The sequence below is a fragment of the Schistocerca cancellata genome, chromosome 5 (genome assembly GCF_023864275.1).
Source record: "Schistocerca cancellata isolate TAMUIC-IGC-003103 chromosome 5, iqSchCanc2.1, whole genome shotgun sequence".
NCBI lineage: Eukaryota > Metazoa > Arthropoda > Insecta > Orthoptera > Acrididae > Schistocerca > Schistocerca cancellata.
This window is the reverse complement of record NC_064630.1, coordinates 635,144,329-635,160,492: the sequence shown is the minus strand read 5'-3', so window position 1 is coordinate 635,160,492 and position 16,164 is coordinate 635,144,329. Positions and strand designations below refer to the sequence as shown.

The following is a 16,164-nucleotide window of genomic DNA, read 5'->3' as shown; positions in this document are numbered from 1 at the left end:
CTCGCTCAAAGTCCGTCAACTGCACATACGGTTCACGTCCACGCTGTCGCGGCATGCTGCCAGTGTTAAAGACTGCGATGGAGCTCCGTATGCCACGGCTCACTGGCTGACACTGACGGCGTCGGTGCACAAATGCTGCGCAGCTAGCGCCATTCGACGGCCAACACCGCGGTTCCTGGTGTGTCCGCTGTGCCGTGCGTGTGATCATTGCTTGTACAGCCCTCTCGCAGTGTCCGGAGCAAGTATGGTGGGTCTGACACACCGGTGTCAATGTGTTCTTTTTTCCATTTCCAGGAGTGTATATTTGTAAAGAATGTTACACTTGGCGACAGCTCTGCCAGTCTTTCGCTTTGCGAATTCATTGATATTAAAACAGATATATACATTCTGTTATGTTAACCACTCTGTAGCGATATTAGTGATTACATTTCCTTGGCGCAACGCACCTCACTACCTTGTACAAAATTTCTTCCACAGTTCATCAGCATTCTTATGCTCCGCCTTGATTTCATTGTTCAATGTTTTTTGTCTTTGGCTTTGTACCCTGTTTTTCACATACGATACCACGCAAACGTTATAGATTCTGGCGCCTAATCTCACAATTAAAGATACTGAAATGGACGAGATGATAGTGACCACTCCACTGTGCAACTGTTGCAAAGCACCACAGTAAACGCGAGTTCCGTTTCCAAAAATAATGTACAAATTCCTGACACTATAATTTCACCCACTAATTTGACTAGTAATCAGACGGTACATTGTGGAACTTCCTGGCAGATCAAAACTGTGTGCCGGATCCAGACTCGAACTCGGGACCTTTGCCTTTGACGGACAAGTTTCATATCAGCACACACTCCGCTGCAGAGTGAAAATCTCATTCTGGAAACATCCCCCACGCTGTGGCTAAACCATCCGCAATATCCTTTCTTTCAGGAGTGCTAGTTCTGCAAGGTTCGCAGGAGAACTTCTGTAAAGTTTGGAAGGTAGGAGACGAGTTACTGGCAGAAGTAAAGCTGTGATGACGGGACGTGAGTCGTGCTTGGGTGGCTCAGTTGGTAGAGCACTTGCCCGCGAAAGGCAAAGGTCCCGAGTTCGAGTCTCGGCCCGGCACACAGTTTTGATCTGGCAGCAAGTTTCATATCAGCGCCCACTACGCTGCAGAGTGAAAATCTCATTCTGGTACATTCTGGTGTTGCGGACGCCGCTGATCTGCACATGGCTGATGTGCACAATTCAGAACTTCATTTATTGTTTAACGAATGTGGTCAGTGATTCACCTACGTTTCACACAGCTAATCAGATTGCCAATAGTGTGTCAGAGGAAACAATAGTGCAAAGTGCTCAGTCTATCCTTGGAAATCCGTAGGATTTTATTAGCAGTAATTGTGTAGATAATGCAACAAACGAGATATCCATGGATTTTGGATGTTTCCACACCACAGAACACAACACGGGTGACATCCGACTCATTACTTGAAAAGAATACGGAAACGACACTTCCAAATGCTGTTTACTGCATTCAATTTACAAAATTTCTTTGTAACCATCTACGTTATTTACGTTACAGATATGCTCCAATCTTGATGACATATATTATTTCTTCACTTCGACGTCTTGCATTCTCTAGACATGACACTACTGCCCCTAATATATTTTTCTGCTTTGTATAAATATTTTTTTTTATATTTTTCAGGTATTCTGCTAACTGCCAATTTTTTTACAGATGTGCGCATTTATATTGACAGATTTCGTATATGATTATTCTGATTTTCGTATGAGTGTACATAATAACATGACACAATACAGATCTTTTTACCTGAAGCATTTCCCATGCTTATTCAAATTCTGTTGGTACTGTACCTTGTTTCCACGTTTCCTTGGTTATTCATCATTTTAGTAGGTGGCGATGTGTCCAGCAGGGAGAATCTTGCAGGTCGGCTCTCTTACCCTAAGCTAAGGCCTTGGACAAGTTTCTGTTTACATATGAGTATTCATGAAAATACCAACTGAAAGAGACAACATTCATTTTGACATATGTTCAGAGGATCACATCCCGTGGGTGGTCTCATGGCTGCAAATTGTAACTCAAATATTATTTTACATAATACGAATTTGTGTCCTATGTAAGAGGTATGTGCTGCCTGCGATATGTAAGTTATAAGAGAATCTGAGACCAAAGAGCAGTGTTGACTGCAGTACGAACTCTGTAGAAGTAGCAGTAAGTTGTTGCTAGCGAGCAGTCGCTTGTCTGCTCTGGTCTGGTGTATCATGTTGGCTGGACCGGTCACGGTGCAGTGATGCCGGAGACTGAGTATTATTGTATAAGGTAAAAAGCAGCCTCGCGCATATCTAGTAATGTTATGTAAAGTGCCACGTAAATCTTTTAAAAATGCCCTAATAATAATCTTCGTGATATAAAGTAATTTCAAAGAAAAACATTCATTTCAATTTAAAGAATTTACTAATTTCTTCAATCCATGATCATTCCTATTGTTGCAAAAGAAAAATCAGTTGCTTCCTTTCATAAAATGACAAATCTATCGGCCAGCATTGCACAGCGCTGTCCCGGAAAAATTTTATATAAGAGCAGATATATTCGCCGTTTTTGTTGAGGTAAGAATTTTTCCTTTTTTATTCAGAATGATCTTACAGGGCCATGACGCAGCGCTGCTGTCGTCCAAATTCTACCAGGTTACTGAATTAATTTTTTATTACGAGGTTTAGGAATTTTTCTCTTTCGAGATTACATTAAATGGGAAACAAATTTAGTGTGGAGGTTAAATGTGAATGCATTTCTGTAGGCTGGTTATAAATGAGAACCAATTTTGTTCTGAGGTTATACTAAAATTAGAATCGCTATCCATTATAATAATTATATTTTATTACAATTTATATTTTTTTGTGGTGAGGTTATACCTTTTTGTATATAGCCTCTAAATAACTTATGATCATTTGTTTCTGGTTCTATTTTGTTTTTACTGATACCATGTAATGTGCTACTTTTTATGATGCTATGCTGAAATTTATGCTTTTGTCTGATGTATTATTATTACATTCCTTGTTAGGTTAGTCACTCTTTTCACTTTATGATGTAGCCATGTATCATTTATGCCCATTCTTGTGCTCTAGTTTTCTGTATACCTCTTGTATCTGATGATGCCACTAGTTTACTGGCTTTCGCCTATGCCGATTTAAGAAATCAATGTAACCTGTATAACGTGTCCACTGCACATACCCATCCATTTTGTATATTTTGCACAACCAATGACCCAAAGTTTCATTGTGTCCAAACGATACATTATGCTCAAAAATAGAAGCACATGAAAGTGCAGGGAATGCAGTACATAGAAAACACGACATAAGCAACTTATGTGGAACTAAACACCATTGATACTTCTCACGCTGTTTCCTGGCAGACCTTTATAAACATTTTCCTCTTGGTGTACTAGTTAAATTATGCAGATTGCCTGTAATAATTTAGGATAAACGATATTTTTTCCTCTGCATTTTGTGTTAGATATAAATTGTTACTGATGGAATGCTGATGTTTAATAAATGTTGAATGCCATGAGCTGCACTCCAATAATGAGGATTATATTGACATATTGATGATTTTTCTTAATGATATTCTATGATGTTAATATATATCTTGTGCAAGTTGTGTCCTGTCTAAGAAAATCTGTCTTACCTTGTGCCACATAATTGGACGTGTTTGTGGGAGACTGTCACAGAAGCTTTACACCAAAAAACATTTTTTCACTATTCCTTTAAGATTGCTTATGATAATGCCTTCTTTTCTGGTTACTTTTACAGGTTCCACTATTGCTGCAATTCACCCTCACCCTTGCATTTTTTATCTCTTTATTTACTGTGATGTGTTACATTTATCTAGTCAGTAAGGTATATTGCACTTAGTACTCTTGTTTTTATGCTTGCATATACTATAATCACATTTTTCTTTGCTTTGGCCGTAGCAGTTCTTCACTCAAGATGAATGACATTTGACGGTTAATCATTTTCTTTACAGATAAGTGCACTGCTCTTATCAGTCATTCCCATATCCTTCCCTATAGATATGTGCATTGTTAGAGATATAGGCCATTTAATAGATAGTTTTTATGAAGCCCTGAGAGTGCTACACAACCTGTAACTATTGTGTCTCTACTCTATGATCCTATTTGTCTAATATATACTCGTACAGCCCATACAGAGCCATAGTTTTAAATAATATTGGTATTTATGCACTTTGTTCTTGTAGAAAGCCATGCCAAGTTAGCTTGCATGTGTATGCTTTGTAAAACTAGGCCACCTTGATCCAGAAAAATGTTTTCTGTCACATTATTAATTAAGATCAACACTTGTTTCATGTAAGAACAGGGATACTGTGAGCCTCAAAGAACATTTCTGTCACTTTTAGTTATTAAGGTCACATCAATTATTTCTTTGTAAAATTTGGCCGCTTTGAGCCATAAATATAATGTCTATAACACTTTATAGCTACTAAGATCAGCATTTATGTAAGTAGTAAAGCAACTTGGTGACTCTGGGTGACATTTTCTATTCAACTGTTTTAGATATTAAGATTTGCATGGATTTCATGTACTAGGCCACTTGAAGTCCCAATCAGTTTATAATTATTAAGACCAGCATTTCTGGTGTAAGAAGGCTGGCTGGAACCCCTCATTGACATTTTCTCTACAGATGTTTTAAATATTAAGATTTGCATGTATAAGAAGTAGAAGGCCACCTGGAGCCATTCAATTCTTGATTTTACTGTTACATTTCCCTACATAATTATGTCACAGTGTTGCATGAAGAAGGCCACTGAGATACAGCATTCTAATTTTCATGACATTTTACAAGGAGTTTGTGTAAGCATTTATGTCAAATGGCCATTGAAAGCCAGGAACTTTAATTTACGTTACAACTTTAGGTTGCTATATACTCATTCATACTCGATAACGGACACTTGTACCCAACCTATGACCTTCCATTAATATGTATACTTTATGTAATGGCCTCATGCAGCCATACCATGAGTATTTCTTATTACCTTCTTAAATATTTTTTCAGGATGTTTACTATGTAAAATGATCTTTTGGCCATCTCACTATTTTTTTAATATGTCTATCCACTGCTATATGCATTATGATAGGTATATGGGACACGAAGATTATGAAGGATTATGCATTACCAATAATATTGTCTGGCCTTGTTTGCTAAATCTTTATATCTTGTTTATTTAGCATGTGTGCTAGTACTTATATACTCACAGACAGAATGATGCCACATTTCTTCACAATTATTATACTTACAGGCAGACTTTTGTCACATGTCTCATTATATTGTATAGAACTGACATGTCATAATGTACGGAACTATGGCTTAGTCCAGTTCATGGTTTTATTAGGATATTGCGTCCACTGTTCCCACATTTATTAGAAGTTTTCATTTTGCAACACCCAATATAGGCTGATTTAGAACGTGCATAGACATTTTGCTACATTTATTAGGATATGTTCCACTACATTAGATGCCTTACTTCTTCCCTGCTTTCCATCATCCAATTTCCTCCCCCTGCTCATGGCATTTGAGCCATTGGATATCAGCATTAATACTTCAGTGTGGCTATGCACAATATCGATCGACGAAGAATCTTCAATTTCAAATGTAGTGATGATGATCATCATCACAATACTCCTGTACTGAGAACAACCAACTTTGGGTGTTGGTAAATAAGGTGCCAGGTACTAACTGAACCTTCGTACTGGAGTGAGACTATAGTGCATGTTTAGCTGTTCTTGGACGCTGGACCAACCTACTATAGTTAATTCTCAGATGTGAGACTCAAAGAATTGGACTTTATAATGTAGCCACATCTACATGGTTATAAACTTCAACCATGCAACAACCATTGCTTAACCATTTTCCCATTATTTTCTTGACGACTAGGGGTATACTTCCCTCTTAGGATCACTAATGTTATGCATCTTCTAGTAACATGTTGTATATCACATGACCAGAGTTTACATTTACTACTTATGCACCAGAGCACCAGCTTGCTCAAGAGAGCAAAGATTTATAGTCTTTAGGACTTTATTGTAATAATTATGTAATAACTATTATTCATATTGTAAATACTGATGTAAAAATTGTCCTACATTTGACATCAATTGTATATCCAAAACATATGTCAAATTTAACAAACCCTGATGGAGGGATATGTGAGGGGTCTGCTTGTACATGGAGCCTGATTTTGTAATATATTTATGAAAAATGACATAAAATGGTTATCACATGTAGAAGCGTTTGTACCTTGGACGCCACTGAACCAAAGATGTTGCCTGAGCGGCAGACTCGATTTTAAGTACGAGTGCGCAGAGCACAGTAGTAGTTGCCGTTGCACTCTGTTAAAGGTAGGAATAAGTCTTAAAGCTAGTGGCTAGCTGTTAGAATTCAGCTGTTGGCCTATGTACGCAGCATACTGCAGTTTTGTAATGTAATGAAACTTTGTACATTTAGTTTTAAGTATGCAGCAATGCAATGTGGATTTTTGCTGATTCTAACTTTACCTGTGATGTACAAGCAGTGTTCGGAGGTTGTACATGGCTGACATTGGCTGTTGTATGGGGCAACCAAGCAGATTATGGTGGCCTTGAAGCATTTCCAGATGCTAACATTTTGGCAGGGAAAACTTGGGAGTATTGCTGAGACTACAGGACTGTTGGCTAAACAGCCTTATGGTACTCTTGCTCCTAGCATGCCATTTGTATTGTCTACTAGAAGAAAGAAGAAGTTAAATGCTGATGAGTACATCTTTTGTGAGCGAAAGAAGAAGTTAAATGCTGATGAGTGTTAACGTGCCACAGCAATACCTATGCGACGTGCATGTAGGAAACAATAGGTTAATTAGGTATGCCCGATTTGCAGTCTTGTGTGTTTTGTAAATCTGATACAGAGGAGTTAAATTTTGGAACCTATGTTGCCAAACGATGACAGACTTTTTCGCATGTAACAATCCAACTATTTTCAATTACGACAGTAAGTGGGAATTGTAGAACAGCTGAGAAGCTCCCTGATTTTGAAGTTAATGTAAAATGTTTCATATTAGGTTTTGTGAAGGAGAAACTTTATTTTGAATACAATCTGTGGTCTGAAGCATTCGGTCTTCGGTCTTAGAGTATCCCGTTATCAGTACCTTATCCTCTTCCACATCGTGTTTATTCAAATCCAATGAATATTTTTAAAAGAAATGATTTATCAATCAGAGTCAGAAAAAATTTAATGTGGCATAATCAGAAAAAGTACTAATGTTTATAACAGCTTTAATACGGAAAGCATTGCGCAAGGTTATTCATTTATCAACTAATCTACTGACATTATTTGTATGAAGCTATTTTACGGTCGGCATTGCACTTCGCTGCTCCAAGATTAAATATTTTGTATGCCTACTGTGGAGAGAACAGAATACCAAGATTACATCCGTTATCAGTCAAGAGCTAAAAAGAAAGTGTTTCATTTGTATATTGAATTTTAGCAGTTTAATGCGCAGGGCCATAAAACTTGGCGCTCACGAGATTGAGTAAATTTCAGGGGGATTGATTTCATTATAAACATTACATACTGGTTTTCCAGATCAAGTTGCTTAATTTTTCTTTGGATTACAGTAAAACTGATTAAGCACACCATTTTCTCAACAACACAATACACAGTAAATTTGGATAACATAGAGAAATTTTGTAAAGACCGTTACAATATCAACACTTGACTTTTCTTTCGCAGGTTTCCCCATTAAAACACCCAATGACAAGTGAATCCAAATTTCACTCAACTTATTCTCATCGAAGAGAGCTACCCACAATAACAATTTACGGTACATGTAACTGCTAGTGAACCTCTGGTCATCAGCCACCATAGAACAACGGAAGAAATAACTACCATTGCTGAATACAAGACCTTAACGGTATAGCATAACGCGCTGTGGTCTTTACACTCCAAATTGTCAGCCCAAACTACTCGTACAGCAGAAATTGAATAGTTTAGCGCGCCTTAAAATCGATATATGCTGATGTAGGAAGGTTTAAAAGCGCTAGATTTGCAAAGGTACCACTAATGCTACATAACTACTCATGTTACTAAATCAGTGGAGCATAGGGCGCAACATCTAACGTAGAATTAATGGGCAGCACTATTAGCGCTATTGGGCACAATAAAATTTCTTACAGCCATGTTTTTAATTCAATTAAGCACAACACTAGTAGTGGGATAAGGTTGCACGAGCCCAGTCTTGATATCAAATTGGTATGCAAATTACTTAAATTGATAAGTTAATTATCCTGCACCCATGTCCCCCACCCATCCATATCCCATCCCCACCCCCGGTTGACTTAATGTATTTTCCCCAGTCAGCACATGGGTCCTCGCCCCCTCTTGCCCCCCCCCCCCTATTCCCTTCCCCCTCCTTCACTTATCCTATTGGCTGGAATTTCGAATTTTGGCAGTAATTTCTAATTTTGGTGGGAATTTCAAAAATGCCGTAAATTTCTTTGTCCCAGAACTATGATGGGATCCCACCCTACCCAGGAATTAATGGGAAATTAAAAACGGCAGTGTCCTTTTAAGGACACGAACTCTGTTCCTTCTGGATGGAAACGCCAAGTGCCTCTCAAACAAATGGAAACTGTCCAGATGCAAGAGAGGAAGGTTAGGTTAGTGTACTTTACTTATTTTAGTTGGGAAATAAAAGATTGGTAGTAATTATGTAATTAACCATGCAGATCGTTCCTAATTACACAACTATATGCATAGCAGTACACACGGAGCACCTAAAACAGCAATACAGCTTAAAAATTGACGAAGCCATATAACTAGTGTTACCCCACTGAGAAAAAATTTCACAAGAACACTCGAAACTAGCGGCAGATCTACTTAAATTCTACCCTTCACCCACAAGGTGATGGGAAAAAAGGTTGGAGTGAAAGGTACTATATTTTTGGTAGGAAATATGTTCAACTGACGAGATGCTGGTGTTGGTTCAAATGGTTCAAATGGCTCTGAGCACTATGGGACTTAACATCTATGGTCATCAGTCCCCTAGAACTTAGAACTACTTAAACCTAACTAACCTAAGGACATCACACAACATCCAGTCATCACGAGGCAGAGAAAATCCCTGACCCCGCCGGGAATCGAACTCGGGAACCCGGGCGCGGGAAGCGAGAACGCTACCGCACTGCTGGTGTTGGACAGAGAGGCATTTAATAAGTCTACCCTAACAATAAGCATACAGATGTGGAATGTGTGTATCTCTGTTCGACATCAGAGTTCACTACAGATGTCTCCTGCTGCATTGCTTTACAGCTACCCTGCAGCCCATGTGATCTAAATTCAGGAAATCTAATATACGCTACCACAACTCACGAATAATGCTTCACTGATCTAATAAAACATCAAAAAACCAGCACTAGTTGCCAACAGGTCATAATTTAATACAGGTACTGGGGATGGAGAAAATCGTCATCCCAAAAGATTGCACCAGGAGAGAGAGGGGCAGCAACTCCAAACGTGTTCTCATTGATATGCGGTCACAAACTAGCCAACTTAGAGCCATTCTTATCTCCTCTCGCTACCACCCCTGATCTCCCCCTCTCCCTACTGCATTTAGTGATACAGACCTCTTCTGTCTTAACACCGATGGTCCACAGATCTCAGAAAGACTGGAAAAACAACAAAAAATGGTTCAAATGGCTCTGAGTACTATGGGACTCAGCATCTGAGGTCATCAGTCCCACAGACTTAGAACTACGTAAATCTAACTAACCTAAGGACATCACACACATCCATGCCCGAGGCAGGATTCGAACATGCGACCGTAGCAGCCACGTGGTTCCGGAATGAAGCGCCTAGATCTGCTCGGCCACAGCGGCCGGCGTACAACAACAAAATTCCGGAAAACTCTCCAGATAGTACAATTTGTCCTAGTTGAAGGACGTGGTTGCACGCTCTTCATGGTCAGCCTGAGCTAACAATTCCAGCATACACAATAGGCCCCAACGCCCACTTAACAAACTGAGATAAATGACATCCATCCCAAGGGAAACTTGTTTTTCTGAAATGTAGCCGTGCAGTACCACCCCCTCCCTCCCACACTGCCCCCACGCCATCAACGTAACGCCCCCACCAGCCATTCTGCAATGGAGAGCACATGTATTTAACATAAACGCACCTCCTACAAGCGAGTATCTATAAAGGAAAAAAAGAACTAAATTGTTACGATAATAAATGTCCTGTTTTCACAAAAATAGGTGCAGTACATTTTCTTTCAGTTTTATGAGCAAAATCGGTATAGTTTTTATGTGTGGTTGCAGGATACAATTCTCATCTCTTTCTCCCCCTGCCTCCCGTTGTTTTGCCACATCCAACAAAATGGAAAAGAGAGCTAAAGCACTGCTGCGATTACAAATGACCAAACTGCAGAGGTCAGAGTGATTTCTTTCAGTTTTATGGACAAAGTTACATGACTTGAGAGCGTCCATCACGTTCAAATCAGTGTCTATAAATAAAATGTCATGCACATCCGTATTGCAAATAGATCAGACATGTGAAATAACATTACAGCATACAACCTTTCACGCCATTTGCTCACATGTCAGGAAGAAAACGGTTTTACATTCGACACAACAAGCTATAATTCAAGAAAACGTTGTTTTGTGCACTATGACAGGGTCCATTTCACCTATAGGATGTTATATCGCACTGGCGTTTACGAAACAAATCGTGAGAGCATGTCTTTTAATAGAACCTTCTTATGTCTCTTAGCACAGAGCAGTATAAGATTCCACCAATACAACGAAAACTAATACCGTATTCGTGATGATATCTGATTTTTGCTCGATAACCCGCCTCTAGCGACCTGTATGAAAACTTTCTGTCATTCAGCAAACTATCATTCATAGTAGCGGCAGAATCTTGCGTTGCTGTTTCTTCAGCAATTTGATCATCACAGAATTGTCTGTTTCATGCGATCTACTCACATGTCGGGAACAACATTATCAATTCTAGGATGAGATACGAGCTATAATTCAAGCGGTGCCTATTTTATAATCAGAGGTTATGAAGTAAAAAATAACACAGGACTTGCATTAACACATATTTTTAAACACATCATCATGACGATAAAAATAAAAACAGTCATGATTCCACGAGAATAGATACAGTCGATTTCTATTAGTTTTAGAAGCAAAATCTGTGTAGTTAGAAAGGCATTCCACATATTCAAAATTGCAAATTGTCATACACGAGGACATTACAATCATTTCAAATGTATGAAATACAGACACAGATAAGCTACTATACCGTCATTTATCACGTTGAAGAGCACTCCTCATAGTTATTTGTAACATCCAGAGGTGTTAAATAGACACTAACAGATTTCGATCTGTTGGCTTTAACAGAAAGCTGGACATCGCATAGTGTGAATTATGCTGCTCCCACAGTACACAGGATGGTAGAAATAAAACGTAGAGGCGATGTTTCCTGTTGACAAAAATGTGGAAGACATCGCAATAGAGGAAATTGGGTCAGTCGGTGTGGCAGAGCGGTTCTAGGTGCTACAGTCTGGAACCGCGCGACCGCTACGGTCACAGGTTCGAATCCTGCCTCGGGCATTGATTGTTATGTCCTTAGGTTAGTTAGGTTTAAGTAGTTCTAAGTTCTAGGGGACTGATGATCTGAGAAGTTAAGTCTCATAGTGCTCAGAGCCATTTGAACCATAGGAAATTGGAAGAGTGTGAGGCACAGCGGGACGTTTCGAAACAGCTGTCTGAAGTTGGTGACCAATACAACTAACCTCATCTTCCATAGTGATGGGGCAGCAGATGCCTCTGTGTTCTGTTTCGAACAGCATTGTTCTCTCGTTTTACACTCACGTACATGATCACTGTTCTGGTGTTGACCATCACCTGAAGGCGCTGTTCACAACAAGCATGGGTTACTATTAATGAAAAGAGGTAGTGTTATCTTACTAGTGAAAAAACATGTGGCGGGGCATCACAGAATATGGGAACAGGACGAGTCTGCAGCATTGCGGAATGTCGCCAAACAACTGTCTGAAGGTGGTGACCTCCACATAAAGTCCCATGTTCCTCAGTGACATCAGCAAAAATGGCTCTGAGCACTATGGGACTTAACTTCTGAGGTCATCAGTCCCCTAGAACTTAGAACTGCTTAAACCTAACTAACCTAAGGACATCACACACATCAATGCCCGAGGCAGGATTCGAACCTGCGACCGTAGCTGTCGCGCGGCTCCAGACTGTAGCGCCTAGAACCACTCGGCCAGACAAGTAGCAGATATCCAGTGTTCTGTCAATGCTTTCTCCAGAAATCCGCTAAATTTCGATTACGCGGTAAGTCAAACAAATCTGAAGGCTTTAAATTCAACTAAATACTTAGGGATTACAATAACAAATAACCTAAATTGGAACGATCACGTAGATAATGTTGTGGGTAGAGCAAACCAAAGACAGCGATTCATTGGCAAAACACGTAGAGGGTGCAACAGGTCTGTTAAAGAGATTGCTTACACCACACTTGTCCGCCCTATCCTGAAGTATTGCTGCACGGTATGAGATCCACATCAGGTGGAACTGACGGATGACATCGAAAAAATTCAAAGAAGGGCATCTCGTTTTGCATTAACGCGAAATAGGGGAGATAGTGACACAGACATGATACGTGGAGTGGCAAGCATTAAAACAACGTTGCGACGGGATTTTCTCGTGATATCTCAGTCATTAGTTTTCTTCTCCGATTGCGAAAACATTATGTTTGGACCCACTAACATAGGGAAAAATGATCACCACGATAAAATAAGAGAAATCAGGGCTCGCACAGAAAAATTTTAGTGTCGTTTGAGAATGGAAAGGTAGAAGACAGCTTGAAGGTGGTTCATTGAACCCTCTGCCAGGCACTGTATTGTGAGTAGCATAGTAACCACTTAGATGTAGATGTAGATGTGTATAATCACTAAACCATCCCTCCACTACTTTACAAGTACCATATACTAGATTTTGAATGCAGATACAGGTGTTGAACCTCCGTTAAGTCATACACACCAAAGTATAATACCTAGCATCCCATACCGATGATGTTATGTTTCTATCACATCGATCATAGTGTATAATTTACCATTACAACTGGCATTCTTTCCCCGTGTGGATGGAGTCACAGAGTATTCTCACATTTATAGGATAATGTCGGAGACTGACAGATACCCCCGCATTGTTTTGACCAATCCTCCCTGCAATACGATGGCCAATTTAATGTGCAACTGACCAGTAGTATGAGGGTACTTTACCCAATACATTCGTCATGTGAAGGAACGGAACGAGCTGTGTCCGTAACCGCTGTTCAACGAAGACTGTTCCGCATCAGTCTTACAAACAGCACCCATCCAAGTTCACAAGATTTCTCAAGATGCGTGCATGTTGAGGAGGTTAGCACTCATTGGTGTATAGCAGACAAGAGAGTGTTGTAGTGATGTAAGAGACCGTTTAGAACAAATGCGTGGTCTATACATGATAGAACTCCAGGTCAATGGATTTTGAGATATTTTACGTAAATCAATTGTGCTATCAATTCTGGAGTATTATTCCAGTGTCTGGAATCAGTACTAAGAGGGTACAGGCACGAGAGAAATGATCATTGAGCATTGAGCATTTACAGTTCTACACTTAAAAATGCTATATTGTTAAAGCCATATGGTTTCTGAAGTATTACTCATGTGGAATGCAACACACTTAGTACTCCAATGCAGGACGTATTTGTTCAACACCAGACATACTACCACCCTGGAAGTTTCCTACCCAAATCACCAAAGTGACAAACTTTAATACTATTTCCTTCTACACTATTATGGTGTCCTAGGAAGTGACTGCGCTATTCCTCACTATGAAGGCATCTTCGGTGTATATCCGCCGCTCCAGCTGCTAACAAACCAACCATAATGGAGTTGGGAGATTGTTTCTGTCTCTTAGGAAATTGATGGATTATATACGTCAATCAAACTCCCCGCGTCAGCCGCGCTTATTATTAGTAGTAGCGATTTTGACGGGTGCGGCTTTGCCTTAATAAGAGATAGAGTGAGGAGGAAACGACATGAATAATTTCAGTACATTGAGTTACCACCCACGCCCTGCTGCACGAAAACGCGTATGAAAAAGCAGCAACTTCTTATGACGGATAAGTACCATGATCTGTATCCAAGGAGATGTAACAGTCTTATTGCTGTTTACAGCAGCATCACCACGGCTTTGGTAGTATTCCTCTCCTGGTCTGATGTTAGGTAGTTTTGCTCACGTGTACTCTCTAGGAGGGTTCACACACTATTAAATGTGATATATCTGGCATCAGTTCACTCTCCTACAGAACAGTCTAGAGAATGGCTGTAGTCTGATAAACGCATTGATAATTCTCCTTAATACTTAAGGAATAACATTTCTTGTGACAACCAACTGCAATTCGGTAATATTCATATTCAAATGCATGTGTGAGGACACAGTTCTGGATTGGGATACATACATTGCTTGTGAGAACCAACTGCAATTCGGTAATATCCATATTCAAATGCATGTGTGAGGACACAGTTCTGGATTGGGATACATACTTTTCGCATGCTTTAATATAGCGCATCTGTGTAATACTTATATCGCCTTTGTTGAAGTATGTGTTATGAAAACCGACACAGTTTACAGGGGAGGGAGAGGGCTAAAACTGAATGCAGAAGCGTATAATTTTTAACCTTTTCTCGGTCTTAAGTGTCCCGTTACCCTGTCTACATGCATTTCTTGCTTTTTTTTACGGTCTGGTACGATCCATATTCGAGGACTGGATGAAAGGGGAGTACCGGCAGGGATCCAAACCTACAATTAGGAAAGGAAAGAACCATTATCCAATTATATATATTCTGGTAGATATTGAGGTATTGGTTGTTACCTCTCTGAGTTATCCCGTTCCTGATTGTCTAGAGTGTGTTGATTTAATGTGCCTGGAGGGCTGGAGGGTATTTGTTCCTTACGTATTGTGTTGGATCATTTTGAAGTCAGAATATGACGATTATAGGTTCAGATATCATGTCTTGTCTGTTACGAAAAATCCATTTGCTGGATAGGACGAAGCGTAGTGGTTAATAATTTTACTTATATGTTACGTTTGTTCTTAGGTGAGCGGCCAGATATTTTTATTTTCTATATTTTTGGGGGGTAACTATTGAGAACACGGCCAATGGCGCTCCAATCAAGAATTTGCATAAACTGAAGTAAATGTTACTAAGCTTATTAAGGTATTAAGGGAATCTCTCCTCCTGATTTCATGTATGGAAAAGTCATATTTTGTCTTTGGTGATTTATGTACATGGTAACTTACTTGTGTAATAAAACTGATTTTGACTGAACTCTGTCGAATGTTCCATTCGAATTCCTTCCGATGTTTGGATTAAAGCACTCAGTTAGTGCTAGCATAGCGTGACCGATTGAGTACAGAGATTTGTTCTAGATAATTAGCTTATGTAGGTTGTACGGTGACTTGCAATTAAGTTGCTTATATAGGTTGTATTGTTTCAGAATAGCCGCTTAAGTCAGGTATCCGGCTTATTTGAGGCAGAGCGAACTGGTCTGTGGGTTACAGAAGTGTAACTTTGAGCCCCAGGGTACCGTGCGTGAATTAATTGAACGGTTTCTCCAAAACGGCATTTTCGTTCCATCAGATTAACATCCCGATTGAGGAAACTTTGGCCGCTGCTGTTATCGCTGGAGCTTTCAATAAAATATTGGAGGCTCTGCAGGTTGACGTTGTTTGCTCCCAGAGTCCAGTGCGTAGGCCCCAAGCGCTGTTCAGCCATTACTTAGGAAGAGTGACCTGGTAGATGTGGACAAGGAGCTGGCGCAATTTTTAATAGAGTATTCAGAATGGCTGGAAGACCACACCAAGAATTTCAGGGAGGGGCAAGTGTACGTAGTCAAACGTCTGCCGGTGCAGGGGCGGGACGAGCGATCCTTGACATGTTCTCGAAGTTGCTGAACCGTTGCAGGCCATTTTGAATCAATACACTCGTTTTTCACTAGATTCAGTTGATAGTACCATTCAGTTCTTGAATTTTTGGTAGAA

General features: G+C 39.8%; 1 non-coding gene across 1 annotated transcript; it reads left to right on the top strand.

The window, feature by feature from the left end:
- Positions 1-1,036: 1,036 nt before the first annotated feature.
- Positions 1,037-1,111, top strand: Trnas-cga (transfer RNA serine (anticodon CGA)). The gene has a single exon. It is a non-coding gene; the product is annotated as a tRNA-Ser (tRNA).
- Positions 1,112-16,164: the final 15,053 nt, after the last annotated feature.